The sequence below is a fragment of the Aedes albopictus genome, chromosome 2 (assembly GCF_035046485.1).
Source record: "Aedes albopictus strain Foshan chromosome 2, AalbF5, whole genome shotgun sequence".
Lineage (NCBI taxonomy): Eukaryota > Metazoa > Arthropoda > Insecta > Diptera > Culicidae > Aedes > Aedes albopictus.
The window spans coordinates 38,159,175-38,174,892 of record NC_085137.1 but is presented as its reverse complement, the minus strand read 5'-3'; the positions used below and the strand labels follow the sequence as shown (position 1 = coordinate 38,174,892).

The 15,718-nt window shown below is 38.1% G+C and overlaps 1 protein-coding gene and 1 non-coding gene across 8 annotated transcripts in view; both read left to right on the top strand.

The window, feature by feature from the left end:
- Positions 1-15,718, top strand: part of LOC109410817 (disintegrin and metalloproteinase domain-containing protein 10) — a 301,283-nt gene that overhangs the window by 15,929 nt on the left and 269,636 nt on the right. The gene's annotated exons all lie outside the window — the stretch shown is intronic.
- On the top strand, positions 9,898-9,970 carry Trnak-cuu (transfer RNA lysine (anticodon CUU)). Its single transcript has one exon. It is a non-coding gene; the product is annotated as a tRNA-Lys (tRNA).

Below are 15,718 nucleotides of genomic sequence, written 5' to 3'. Positions count from 1 at the left end.
AATGTAGCGAATAACATATCTAAGATTTCCTCAGGTAACAGAACTTTTTATCATTTTGTTATCCGCTTTTGCTCGGGTAGGTTCTCCAATATGTTGCCCAGAATTTACTGTTCTCTAATTATCTGGTTAAGTTTTCTGCAAAACTACGACGAAAATTAGTTAAGCAAAATGAGACTTGTTAATATCTTATGTTCTCGTAGCTTCAAAGTTTAAGTTTAAATATATTACTCTTGATAATATTTGAAAAATCTGACAGCAATAATCCTCGATACTTTTTCAGACATTTATTACAAACTTTCTCCACCATTTTCCCAAGCATGTTTTAGATTGTGTCTTTGAGTCTCGTAAGGATTTAGCTTAGCTAAGACTGACTGCACATATCTATGTTACTCCGTGATTAACCCGAACTATTAGCAGTTGCACAATGAATCAACTAAATAATTAGTTAGTCGTCGGTCATCATTATTACTGTACAAGGTTTAGAGACTCTTTTTAACGGGTATACCTAATAACGATGCCGGTAAGGTCCTTGCAATCAGGGTTTTGGGGGCGTTACAGGGGATTTCAGGGGCATTCCAGGTGTTTCAAGGGGTTTCAAGGGCGTTTCGGGGGATTCCTCATAAGTTTCAGGAGACACTCTCCACGCTCCACGCTTCCAGAGAAGTTCCGGGAATATCATGGAGTTGCAGAGGCGTTTTAAGGATTTCAGGAAGCTCCCTCTATCCAACGGAAATCCTTTCGGAGTCCTCCTGTAATTCCTCAAAAAGCCTTGATACGCCTCTGAAACACACCGGAAGCTCCCTGGGAACGCCTCCTAAGACCTTGTGAAATTTTCATGAAAGTCATAAATGAAAATCTGGAATATTTGTAGTAGATGACTATACATTTATTGGTACCTAATCTCCCCTATCGTTGGTGTCTGTGCTGTGTTCCATCCAAACCGAGCTCCGCATGTCTGTTGGACTGCGCGGCGCGCAGTGGATGTGATATTATGCTTGCCTCGATGTTCAGCAACCGACGGACGACGCGACGATATGTGTGGGTGCCGCCAGCACAGAGTAAGAGCTGCTGATGGGGAAAACACGCAGTGAAAAGATAACGGCACTGGCTTTGCATCTCTCCACGCGGGACATGTTGTTCGCTCGCGTCATTCATGAGTATTGAGTATACATTGGATGGACTTCCCTTCGGCTTCCCAACAGCCGAGGTTCGTTCTCTCGCGCGTTATGGGGCTCTTCTGCTTTCCATGATGTTGTAAAATAATATGTGCGGAGTCCGCGTTCGCAGTTGGAGGCCTGCTGTAATATAATAATAGAGCTAACTGTTGGATCGAACACAGTCAGCGCGTTTCAGCAGAAAAGGTCCATCGAGTCAGAGAGTGGAGAAAAAAAAAACAACACACAGCAAACCCCATTTCTCCACATCCACTCACCAATCTGGCTGATTGCGCGACTGGTCGACTCCCTCAGTTCGTTCGATTGGGTTTGTATGGGTGCGTGTTTGTGGGGTATTGCACTTACTTTCACCCTTCTTGCACGTTCCCGACCGTATCCCGGGTGCCCGCCCCTCCTTTCACTTCCAGTTCAATCCACAAATTAGGTAGTCGCGTCCAGTTTGGTTCGGTTTTGTTGTGCGATTCATTTGGTTATTCGAGCGAGCCACCCACATCCAATTGGGCTGGGTGGAGAGGAGATAATATTGCCTGAGAAGTTGCATCTGTGAGTGTTTTCCACTGGTTTTGTTGTGTTTGTATTTCTACAGTTTGGCGTGCGGCGGTGGCGTTTATTTTCAAGAGATGCTGTTTTGCTTTCCAGCGTCCAAAGTTGATTTATTTGCTTAAATTTGTTGGCGACTGGCACCCAGCTGACTGTTGTATTTATATCACTAGTTTAGGCACGAATAAATAACGGTGTAATATGGTACGATTTGTAATGGCTAGCTTGAATTGCATTTGGCAGTGTACGAAATGTAATAATACAAAAATGCCATCGTTGCAAAATTTAGATTGTTTGGGTTGATAAAACTCAAAATAAAAAAAAAATTACAAGCCAGCAAAGCAAGCTGTCTGCCCAAAATTAAGTATAACGTTGTTTAAAGAATTAATCTGTGGACAAGTGCTTTATACACGAATGCCACTTAAGTAGTAAAGTGTCTTAAATATATAGTAATAATAGTAATAATAATGTGGACAAGTGCAATGGTACCATTCCTCAACATGTCGATGTCCGCAAAATTTCGCGCAGATACGCTAGTACATACGGTTTGCAATAGGCGAGCGATTGTATCATCATTTCTTCTCCCTTCCTCTAATTGGCTTCATTTTGCTTGGCACACTCTAAGAAGCTCGTTCCGGTATTCCTGAACATAATAAAAATCACGAACTGACCGCTAAATCATAATCTTTTGATTTTGTTTCGCGCCGCGCTATCTGTCAGAGTGTGGCTTGGGTGAAGCACTGACACAAATTATAGTGGAGATTGGGTTACTAGCGTTTTAGTTTGTAGGATGTTTACTTCTTGTAAAAATCTGTAAAAAGGCTGTACTTAACTAAATGTACACAACTTAATTAGATTCAAGAGTGAAAAGACGCTAGATTTATCTTACTTAAATAATACTCGTAAAGTTTCCTTAATATTACTTTACTATTGAAAATCACGGATTGTGTGTGTTGTATTGTTCCTTGCTGTGAATGCATCGCGAGTACCGCGTGAGAATATTCGAATATTAAGCGATCACCTGACGTGATCGGTTGTTTTCTTCCTGCATGAAGTGGCAGTTTGCATGGTACAGTAAGGACCCGATTTTGTCAACCCCTGGTAGCATTTTGGGCTGACAAAATCGGGACATTTTTTGAAATCGTTTTTTTAATGTAAAATTGTTCTGTGCTCGTCACAGACAGTAGCAGCGAGTGAGGAGTCACGGAGATAAGTGGGGAGGGTCTGGTGTATAGTGAAACAATCGAATGGGTGTTAAAGGCACAGAAGAAAAAGGATCATAAAGTGAATATTCAGTGCCTTGGCACAATGAATGTATTTTTTTGCATTTTACAGCAAAATTATTTGATATTTTCCTTCTTTTTCTTCTTCTTCTTGTCATAACATACCTACTGGAACACATCCTTCTCCCAGCTTATAGCAATTGTGGTCTACAGAAGACAGTCGATGGCAGCGGAAACTGGAATTGGAACCAATATCAGATTAACAAGTATGTCATACTCATACTGTCTGAATTGGCTACGTTTCCGCTGATTTTCCACAAATTTCCAGAGTTTATTCTTTAAAAAAATCTTTGGAGAAATCTTTGAAGGAATTTTTGGAGAAATCACCCGAGGAACTACGGGACGTAACTCTAAAGGCATTCATGAAGGTATCCCTTAGGTTGTTTCTTCAAAAACCATAACAGGAGCTCCAGATAAATTCCTTAAGTAATTTCTTAAAGAATCCTTACAGCAATCTTCAAAGAAATCACTAGAAGGAATTTCTGGAGCAATTCTTGAAAAAATATTGTAGGAATTACTATTGCAATCTTTGAAGCAATCTCTGTTAGGATATCAGATGAAATTCCTTGAGAAATCCATGGAGGAATTTTTAAAAAAAAGTACTGGGGAAATATCTGGAGCAGTTCAAGCAGGAATCATGGGTTGATAAATCCCAGTATGAATTCCAGGAGAATTTCCACCATTAATTTCAAAGGAATTTTAGAAGCAATATCAAGAGGTAAACCAGTAAAAACAACACAAGAGGAACCCCAGGGAAATCCATAGAGGATGCCGTATTGGGAAATCTAATAGAGGAATCCTAGTGAAATCTTTAGAGGAATTCCTATATGAGTAATAACTGAAGGCATTTATAGAGAGACATTTAAAGATATTGATAGAAGGATCCCTGAAGGAGTCCTAAGAGAAATCCCTTAAAAAATGTTTAGGAAAATCGCTGGATTTATTCATCAGTATGTCGACTCCAGAGGTATGTTCTCCTCCAGTTCGAAAATGTGTGCCTTCCATAGATTTTTTCATGGTTGAATACATGGAGTAATTCATGGAGGAATTATTGCAGAAATATCTACAGAAATCTCTGAATACATCACAAGAGGAGCTCCTACCGAAATTACAGTATAAAGTCCTGCAGGTATACCAACAATAATTTCTGCAGCAATCCCTGGAGTATCACAGGAAGAAAACATGAGCAATTCTTAGGGAAGTCTGAAAGGGCGCTTATAGAAATTTCCAGAAAATTTCTTGGAGGAACTCTGCAGAAATTCCAGGAATAATCAAAGCAGATATCATATGTATATGGAGAAATCCCTGCAAAATTTCTTGAGAGAATCCCTTGGAAAATCCCTTGAGAAATTCCTGAATTAATCCACGTAGCAACTCTAGGCGGAATGATTGGAGAAATTCATAGAGAAACTCCTGGATATATCGCTGTAGGAGTTCATGTAGACATTTTTGAAAAAACTCCTGCGGGAATACCAGCATAACTTCTGGCGGAATCACAAGAGAAATTTCTGGAAAAATAGGGAAACGTATGAACGGATCGTTGTGGAATCCCCGATATTCCTGAAAGAATTTCCGGCGGAACTCTTGGAGAAACATCAGTATTGAAACCTACAAGAAACGAAGCAGAAATTGATTAAGGAATCGCAGCAAGAACTTCTAGAGGAATCCCATCATGAACGGGGCACGTTCGGTGTAGTACTAGATTTGTAGTAATGAGCTGAATTTTTGTATGGTGAGAAGGTCAGTTCTCCGTTTCTGCATTGAAATGGTGCAAAAAGCGTATGTATTATGATTCTTTGCTTAATTTGATGCTGTTTGAGCAAAACTTTGAATAACAATTTTTTTTATTTTTCAATAAATGAAGAAAATAACAACACTGTTGCCCAAAGTTTTGCTCAAACAGCATCAAATTAGGCAAGGAATCATAATACCCACGCTTTTTGCACCATTTCATTGCAGAAACGGAGAATTTATCTTCTCACCATACTAAAATTCAGCTCATTACTACAAATCTAGTACTTCACCGATCTGTCTTATTCGTTAAGGATTTCTAATGGATAAATCCCTGGAAGATTTCCGAAAGTAATTCCTGAAGCATTCCATGCAAATCTACAATATAAATCTCATCATAATCTTCTGGAGTAATCTCAACAAATAAACGGGAGGAATTCTAGAGATGCAGGAAAGAAGAAGTAAATTGGTATACTTGTAATCATAACAACAGGCAACGTTTATTGTTCTATACGTTCTGTTCCAGTGGAAATGAAGAATATCATTTCTGAGGGTGGCGATTTCCGGTTGGCCCAGAAACGTTTCATAATGGAAATTTCCTTAATTTCCTTGCGTATAAAATGTCTTCATGACACCACACGATAGGCAGTGTAGGATATCAGTTAATAATAGAGTATAATAGAATAATAGAGAAAGTTCTCATAAATACTCTGAGAAGCAGGCTGTGCCCCAGTTGGAACGTTACACTAAGAAGAGAGAGATAGAAAGAGAAGTTTTTCCAGCAATTTAAAAGTTTGGCCATTTTCAAAAGTTACACGAGATTTGTTCGTTCCGTAATTTTTATATGACGCCAAAAGACATCATCTAAATTAACATTGCTGAAAAAATGGCAATGCTAAGTGGAAAACACTTATTTTTTCACTTCAAAAAAGGATGACAAAATCGGGGGTTGACAAAATTGGGTCCTCACTGTATTATAAATCAAATGTTATGCATTGATCAAAGTGATTCCTGACCCAACGATACTGTCCCTACCAAGAAGCAACCCTTCCTGCAGACCTTGATAGAGACGTGCGGTAAACGCGAACTTTCACATAACAAAGGTTGGTGTTGGTACTAATATTCCTTTCCTCTTCCAAGCTGACTGCAAGGACGTAGCCGGCGCCGTTACTGCACCGTTAAAGAGAGCCTCTGAACCTTGGTTATGACCACTCCTAGTCAACCATTCAGTTGAATAATTATGTTACTTCGATTGATTCGGGTCAATCACGGACTACATATAGCAACCATAGATATGTGCATTCTTTATTACACGGTAAAAAATCTGCACTGTGATATAAACTGATTGGCACTTGAATTCGCACTACTGCTCAATCAGTTTGGTATCAATTACATATCATTTGACAAAGAACATCCAATGCCTCTTGAATTTGAATGTAACTTCACATCAATTCGTTGTCGACAATGTTTTGATTTCAAAACTAAAATTTAAAAAAAAGTGTACCGCCGCACCCAGATTCGATACCAGGACCTTTAGAGTCACGATCAACTATTTTACCTCTACACTGCTTCACATCTGTTAGAGAGGTGCGAATCGAAGCGAAGCACTTTCTACCGCCTGTCATCTATATTTACTTTCATGCCCAAAGCAGTCATTACCAAATCAACAACTTTACACTTTGGATCGTATTGCTTTTTACAGTAGTGCAAATCGAAGGGATTTTCTGTTGATTTCTCTGGTGGGTTTGTTTTGGTCCTCAAATCAACACTGACAGCATTGCGATCTCAAAGGAAAAGCATTTCTAATCATGTTGATTACGACATTGAATAGTTAAGGGATTTTTCCCTTACATCTAGCGTGCAGAATTTTTACCGTGTACACCAGCGAATCTAACCTGTAACCTCAAAATGACTGACAATTCTCGTTTTCTCCATTTCTTGCAACATAAACAACATAGTTATCCAAAATTTTGCTCAAACGGCATCAAATTAGTCAAGGAATGATAATACCCACGCTTTTTGCACCATTTTATTGCAGAAAAGGAGAATTGACATTCTCACCATACTAAAATTCAGCTCATTACTATAAATCTAGTACTACATCGAATGTACCCCATTGCTTAAAATTGCCCACATATGTAGGACATTTGCAAAATAGTGCTTAACTGGAAAGAGTGGACATCTGGTCATTTGCTGAGAAGTATTTCGGACGACATCGTATGTTTCACTTGCGAAAATTGATACTTCTATCACAGACAAACAGACATAAATTTCCATCGACCATGTTTTCAACGATCAATTTATATCTTCATAGTTATACCTTTCACAACCAGAGGCGCATGCATCGGTTTTCTTTGCGTTTGACGTTTCACACTAGCGCCTTCTGTTGACGATATTGCACAAGGCAGTGTTTCGTAAAACATTTCCACCAGGTGATGATAGTGTGAAGTGGGCGATGGATTTTCACGAAAATCTCTATATCCATGTTGCACAATATCCAGAAATCAAAAGCTTAGTGTATTTTAGTGGGGTTCTACACTGCTAGAAATAGGGAAGAGGAACCAACTCGGCAGAGGTCCTATTTTGGGCGCTTTTCTGCTATAACTCAGCCAATTTTGAACCAATTGACACAATTTTTGGAACGCGATGAGATACGTATAGTATCTAGCCGTATACAAAATTTCAAGTCAATTGGTTTGGAATTGACTGAGTTATAGCGAAGAGTGCCCAAAATACCGGCCGCTGACTAAGTGGTTCGCTACCCTATGTATAAAGACAGTGCCGATTTCCATACAAAATAATCATGTTTAGAGTTCCAAATTTTTGTTTCTGGCGATTCGATTGTTTTGGAGTTTTGGCTGCAACCTTAAAATTTCTATAATTTTGGCTAGTACATATTATAAATCATTATATTTTTGCATTTGCTCACATAGACTTTTCAGATTCAAATAGTGTTTTTATACTTATTTGAATCTTTCAAGTCTATGTACGCGGTTGTATTGATGATAATTTATAACACAGCGTAACAAAAATTAACTTTCTTTTTGTTTGTCTCAAGAGCAAACTTATGTGTCTCCGAAAGTTTTTGGGCCGCTGAATCCGAATCCGGGCCCAGATTTGCTCTGAAACGTCACAATTTTGAGCTATACCTCAATTTATGGGGCAAAATATGCAATTTGGGCTTTTTTGAATGCAAGCCGTTAAGTAAGGAAATATTTTTTTAAGCAATCAAAAGGTTAATTGGTCAATCAACATCTAAATCAACGACTCATGCAAAATATTTCGTTTTACCAAATCGAATTTGATAGTTTTGAGCGATTTGTGTTAGGTACGATATTTCCCATACAAGTCACTCTCCAAAAGTTGTATGCAAGTTTTCATACTAACATAAAATGCTTAAATCTATTAAATTTAATTAGGTAAAACAAAATATTTTGCATGAGTCGTTAATTTAGATGTTAATTGATCAATTAACCTTTTGATTGCCAAAAAAAAATATTTCCAAGCTTAATGGCTTGAAGTCAAAAAAGCCCAAAATCGCATATTTTGCACTATAAATTGAGGTATAGCTCAAAATTGTGACGTGTTAGAGCAAATATGAGCCCAGATTCGGATTCATCGGCCCAAAATCCGTCGGAGACATATAAGTTTGCTCATGAGACAAAAAAATGTTGCGCTGTGTAATACTAGTCGGAATTCCAGTTATTTTAAGGTTGTAGTCAAAATCCTATCACAATCAAATCGCTAGAAACAGAGATTTTGATCCCTAAACATGATAATTTTGTACGAAAATCAGCTCTATATCTAGCAGTTTAGAAGTAGTTATAACCTTTAGAAAATAGTTGAGTTCCAGTTCTTAAAGTATCCTGAATTAAGTATGTAGGTATATTCCTCTGCTGGCGGCGGTAAGAAAATATGTGCAATCGACTTCACTTCTCATTCGGTGGAACTTGAATCCGTGAAATGGTGGAAACAGCTGCGAGCGACGCGATGTCAAGCTTTCAAGCGAAAGGAAAAGTCACCGAACCCAGGACATATCACGTTCGGTGCCGTCGCGCCCGCGTGTCCTTGTAGCTTGTAAGTTCTTTCCCATGCTCTTCGTCAATTTTCGGTACCTAATGGTGTCTTTCACCCCGCTTGGAAAATCGTGCACGGTCGGTCGGAAACCGAAAGAAAGAAACGAAAATGTTCAATAACAAACGCTGCTGGTTCCCAGAAGACACGTTCATCGACGGACTATGTCGGGCGGGCCCCCTGGGGAGGACCCGAATGGATTCCGCGAATGAGAGCTAAAGTGCATTCCTTTGTGTCCTCCGCTGTGGAAATTCCGCTGCTCTGGGCTTTGGGATGACGTTGTTCGATCAACAACAGTCAATTCGGAACATGTTGTTTTTTAGTATCCAGATGCATCATGGAAAAAGCAATTCATGTAACAAAGTAATTAGTCGTACGAAGAAATAGATATCTAATTCTATAAAAAAAAACAGAACAACATCCATCTGCTTACAGTCACCGGATAGAAACCGACGGCCATCAATCGCTCGAAGGTTGTAATCAGTAGTGGAGCCCAACAATGTAAAATTGGAAAATTAATTAGCCAGTAACGATCAGTTTGGCACCGCAGCGAACACAAAAACAACTGAATTGATTGTTCTTCTGTGGCTGTAGCTCATGTTCGCACCGATTTCACCCTCCCCCATCAATTGAGTGGATTCATCTCTCGGAGATTGAATCCGGCGTCGGTGATGGTGATTTGCTGCGCAGTTTTCCATTGCCAATCAACCCATAGCAATACCTAGTCTATTTGCAGACAAAATCATACGTTACGTTTCGCGGTCACCTCATCATACTTGCTCCATTCACCCCCTTCATTTGTCATTCTGCTGGGTGTACCAACCGGACACATAACATTCAACAAACCGTCCAATTCTACACTTGAACGCTAATCTTCCCGGTCTTAGTCATCGTCGCCGTCGTCTCTTCCATTTGTCGGTCGGTCGGTTATTTGTGAGTTCTTTAATCTTTTCCGCATATCGCCAGCACGAGATAGAGAGGTAGCATTCGAATCGGAGCTGTCTTGTTGTGTCTTCTTCCCCGCTCAGCTAGTAGGTCTCGGTCGTTTCGATTCAATTGAACTTGTTGGATTCTTAGTGCTCGGACACGTACAAGCCCGGCTAGCTCAGTCGGTAGAGCATGAGACTCTTAATCTCAGGGTCGTGGGTTCGAGCCCCACGTTGGGCGTGATATTATTTTGTGCCAATCAAACTTCATGACCGTGTGATTGTTAGACAGAGGGAGATTGATGGCAAATATGTTTGGTTAAAAATCACGGAGTTGACCGTGAATAAGTTTGTTGGCACGTTAGCCTTCTTCAAGGGTTGCCACCGAGACTGTTTTGGATCAGCTATCAGATTAGAAGGCCAGCTTTAGAAGCCCATTCTACCTATCTGAGACTGTAAGAAGTAAATTAAGGATTGGGACGCTGCAAGGAAGGAGGGGGAAGGTCAAGTCCACAATATTTACTTTGCGAACATGAAACAAATTACGTGGAGGATCAAGCTGTGTTAGCGTGTACCGGATCTAAGCGAGACAAATCAGCTAGGGGCTGAAAAGATCAATATTATAACCCGCATTATGACCCGGAGGGGTCATATATGACCCGAACAAAGAAACGGCTGTATAAATTCACACATTTTATAAAACAGAACACTGTCTTCGGCAAAGTTGTTACAAATGGAGCTTTCTATTTAGGAAAAATACTAATATTTGAGACTATATTAACAACCTAGAACATCCAGAACACCATGAAGTTTGAAGAAACGAAATAAGAATCGACATACCAGTTGTTCTAAAAGCTGAATTTGGATAAGGGTTACGTTCATATGTATTCATTTAACTTTCGTCAAAAAAATCAAAAAGTTTTAATATTCTGGGATGTTCTAGGTGTTCCAAACTGTTCAATAGTGAAGTCATTCAAATCTACAAGAACAGTTTTATGTGTTTTCGCCATAAATAATAGCGTTGCATAATCTGCTTGGATCTGTGAAGTTCTTGAAATCATTTATGTCTTTTATCGACATTATGAGGATATTCCAGTTCAGCCAAACTACCTTGGAGTTCAGCACTTGAGATCTACACTCGTAACAGTAGTCATATCGTTATACTGACAGGGTGTTTACTACCTGAAAAAACCTGGAATACCGTCAATCCTCAGGGAATTTTATTTAACAGGGAAAACCTGGAATACTCAGGGAATATCGTGAATACTCAGGGAAATTTTGCACCGATTAAAAATAAAACATTGGGTCGTATGAACAAAAAGTAGCAAATTTTATTACTTGTAGATCTACTCAGCAATAGAGTCCACAGAGTTTACTACATCGTAGGTATGAACAAAAAAGTGATCGATTATGTATTGTTGGCGTATCCATCATCTAGAAAAGCAGCTACAAGGTTTTTTTTTTCAGAAATTTCGTCAGTTTGTTTCAGGAATTTTGTTTGGAAATGCATATCAAAATTCTGCCCAGAGTTTTTTACAAGATTCCTTCCATATTTTTTGAATTCCTTACGGATGTTCTTCCGGATTCTTACCAGCATTTTTTAAGATTCGAACATTTCTTTCAGGAATTCTTCTTTGAGAATCTTTCAGGATTTCACAATTCCGATCGATTTCTTCTGAATTTTTTTACGGGGATTATACTTAATTCTCTAGAGTTTTTCCCAGTATTGCTCACAGAGTTCCCGTTGATTTCTACCAGAATTTATTCCGAGATCTCCACCATAGTTTCTCTCAGGATATACCGCAGATGTTGTCGGAATTCCTGTTCAAAGGAGTCATTCCTGGGATTTCCGCTAAAGTTCCTCCAAGGGTTTTAAGAAATTTTTCAATAATATTCTGCAGGAATTGGCTTCTTTAACGGTGTTGAGATAATTCGATATTCTGAATCTGCTGAACCGAAATCCAAATTTTCATGAATTTTGGAGTCCGGAAACCTATTTAAAAATCAATTTGCAGTTTATATGGGAGCGATTTGTCCAATCATCCCTCGTCGTAGTTTGTACTGGGCAGAGCTGTCAAACAATTGCCCAGCTGTCAAAAGGTGATTTCAAAAATGTTCTTTGAAATTGAGGTTAGGTACCAAAACAAAGTTCTAAAAATCTGAAAAAAATCATAGTGACTCAGAAAAAGGTGCTCTTTTGTAAAAAATCGATACATTTTTCAAAATTTAAAAACCCAATTCCTTCTAGGATTTCTTCCAAAGTTTGTTCTGTGATTTCTCCAAGAAATTTCCGATAGCTTTGTTCTTGAGTTTTTCCTTGGATTTCTACAGATGTTTCAGCTGGTATAGGGTAGTTTTCCATTTGTTGCATGGCTAAAAGCTCGCCTATTGTTGCACATTCCATGTTATTCTTGTGAAGGGTGCAACAATTGGCGAATTTTTAACCGTGCAACAATTGGAAAATTACCCTATTTCCCAAAGATTTTCGCGGGATTTCTTTTGGAGTTTCACTCGAGATTTCTTTCGGAATTTATCTCTGGACTTCTCTCAGAAGATTCCTTCCGGTGTTGATCGTGAGGTGTCTGTCACAGTTTTGGGAGTTCTTTGATAATTGCTCCCGGAGTTATTGCAGGATTTTTTCAAAGAGTTTTTTCTTGTAAAAAATGCTCGGAGAAATATCTGAAGGAATCCCGGTCAAATTTTGCGAAAAAAAAGTTCTGAGACAAATCGCAGGAGGAAATATTAAGGATATTTAAGGAGGAACTCTGAAAACCTCTAAAAGCAATCCCGGGGGAAGCTACGTGAAAAATCGCGCAAGGAAATCTATCAGAAAAATCCAAAAACTGTATCTGGAAGAAATCCCTGGAAAAACTTCTGCGAAAATCCTAAGATAAACTGTTGGAAAACTATTCCGAAACCACTGGAAGAACTTTGGAATTAAGTCCTGGGGGTAAATACTCTAGCAGAAACCCCGCAAAAACTTGAAATTGTAGAAAATCTCTGAAGGAACTAGATATTTCTGGAAGCAAATGGCGACAAACATGTCTAAAGGTCCAATCTGCAAAAGAGAGGCTCTCTTTGTTCTGATTCTCTTTAAATTATTTCGATGTCTCAGTGGATATTTTGACAATTTGTGATGTGCAGATCGGAAAAGTTTAATCTACCATCCAACGCAAGAAGTAAATCAAAATTTATAAATTACATTTCGTCCCTTGAGAAATTCTTCAGAGAATCCAAAAAAGAGATTCTTTAAGACATTCTTAGCAAATAACTTCAGCCTATGCATCAAAAACTTCCTCCATCAGGGAAAATCCATCAGAAATTCTGAAGGATCTCAGTAATTAATTAAGTTCTAGTTTTAAAGTTAAACTTTTCAATCCAATTCCAATTTCTTCGAAATTTCTTGGTATGTGGTCATTCAGTTTCTGTTGTAAATATCACTACAATTAACTACAGCTTTTTTCCGCATAGATAATCTGTGTATGCATATCTGCCGATCGAAATAGTTTGTACTAGCAAATGAAGTGTAGTTGTTTTGTTAAAGTTAATAACATAGGTATTCAGTTCAACAGCGAAACGAAGTGTATTGATATCCCTTTGGATTTCCTGAACGCTCTGTGTTCGAAAACAAATTACTTCAAGTATTAATCAAAAGGTTTCTTTACAAATTTTATCGACAATTACACCAATGACTTATTATGGAAAAGCTTTTTTGTATCCTTTTAGAAATTCATTCATAAATTCTTCCAAGAGAATATTCCTGCAAGAATTTGCGGCCATAATACTACTGAACAACTTTGCAGAAGGAATATCATTAATAATAATAATGAAATATTGATTGATTGATTTGTCTTTATTAGAGAGACTTTCAGCCCTTGGCTGGTTCGTCTCTCCTCAATAATGAAATAAAATATGCCAAAAAAACGCATTAAACATTTAAATAAACGCTGGCGCAATTAGTGCTTAGTTACACACTTTTCACTATTTGAAAGTCATTATCTATCTGTTCAACTTAGTTAATAACACGAAGATATAATTGCTATCAACTGTATTAAGAACAGTTTCGTGTGACGTCCATTCGCGTAGGTACAGCGATGTGGGCTCCAGTTCCGAAGTATTGAACGCTGGCTCTAGTGCACAACGAGCGCACACGACATTGAAGCTGAGGGACTAAATGGGCTGTAGTAACGTGCATGGTGACGTTATAACTGGATATGGTGACGTCATACTTTCCCTCTCCGGTATGTTGGATCAGCGAGTCTATTTATAGAGGAGCTACCAATATGAAGAACCATTTCAGCATATATCGCCCCTCACTTCAAGTAAGTGCTGTGATGGCCTCACTGGTAAAAACGACGAGCTCCTGTTCTAGGTTCTAGCCGTCGTAGGTTCGAATCCCTGGGTTTTATGTATACTATGTGGAGAAGTTTTTTGATACCAGTAAATTTTTACTAAAAATAAAATTTCACTCTAAAAATTGACTACCCAAAAATGAGTTAATTTTTACACTACTTAATTTTTACCCAATATATTTATAACTGCTTTATAACAACATGTGATATAATTTGATTGATTTTTTATATCTCATTTTGTTATAAGCTTGTTATAATTGTATCAAGACCTGTTATAATTGTGTTATGACTAGAGCAATTTTAGTTATATTTTTTGTTATTTTAACAACTAATCGGCGAATTTTATAACTCATTCTGTTATGAAACATCTTTGAAATAAATAACTTAATCGGTTATAATTTTGTTATGCCTTTTTAATCGGGATGTTCCGATTGATCTGATACTATCTATTGAACTTTCAGAAGACTTACTGGATTAGATAGATTACAAATCGTAGCTTTGTATAATGAATGACGTTACCGTTACATCCGTAGACTTTAGGATCTAAACTCAAGAACAGTTTGGATGACCTAGGATATCCCGACTGACCTGATACTTTCTATTGAAATTTCGGAAGAGTTACTGGACATGATGGACTACAAATCGTAGCTTTGTATAATGAAAGAAGCTACCGTTACACTCGTAGACTTTAGATTCTGAACTCAAGAACGGTTTGGATGACCTTTGATATCCAGAAAAAATATTCTGCATCGTAGTCTACCCTTCCTATGCTGTTGAGCACCAAAACTACAGAAATGCGTGAAAAATACTCTATATGTAATAATGCTTGAAAAAATCCCGGCTTCGAATGGTAAAGATAAATAATATAAAACAATATCAGATTCACATTTTAATGCTCGAGATAATTGTACTCCTATGCTTCGAGAAGTATATCAAGAAATCTCTTTGGTTACCCTAAACCAACATCATACAAAATCGACATGGACTCTGTAATTGACTACACACGCAATGGAGCATAAATCCAGCCCGACATAATATAGGTCAACACCGAAGTGTGTCTCGAAGTAATCCAGATTCCACCGCAATAAATCTCATCGAAAATCTGATTAGTCAACCCTTTGCGAGGTCCTTATTCTTGCACTGCTCCTTCATATATGACGACGAGGGGGGAAGTTTCCGACAATAACAATGCAACGCAGCGTCGACAACGATGACGACGTCCTTCTAACAAACCCTCTGGCAGCCAATCTATGCCTTTACTTAGACCTGTTCACTTTGAAACTTTTTTTCTCCGATTCTCCGTGACACATCAAATTATCAACCCACAAGCAAAAACAAGTCTTCAGTCCAAAATTGAGCCAAATTGATAAAGATTTAAAGGTGTATCAAATCGATTTTGTGTTTTTTTAACAGTTTTCCCAGAAATTTACTCATAAATCCAGAAAATTGCTCCGAAAGGGTGCCGAAAATACCGTTAGGATATAGTTAGCACAATACTCTACAACTTTGCCGAAGATACTACGGTGTTTAAATTGCTTATTTCGAAGCTATTCAATAATTTTCGTTGAAAAATCACGAAAAAACACGATATTTTTACGATTTTACATATAAAAGTCATGTAATTTTACATTATTTTA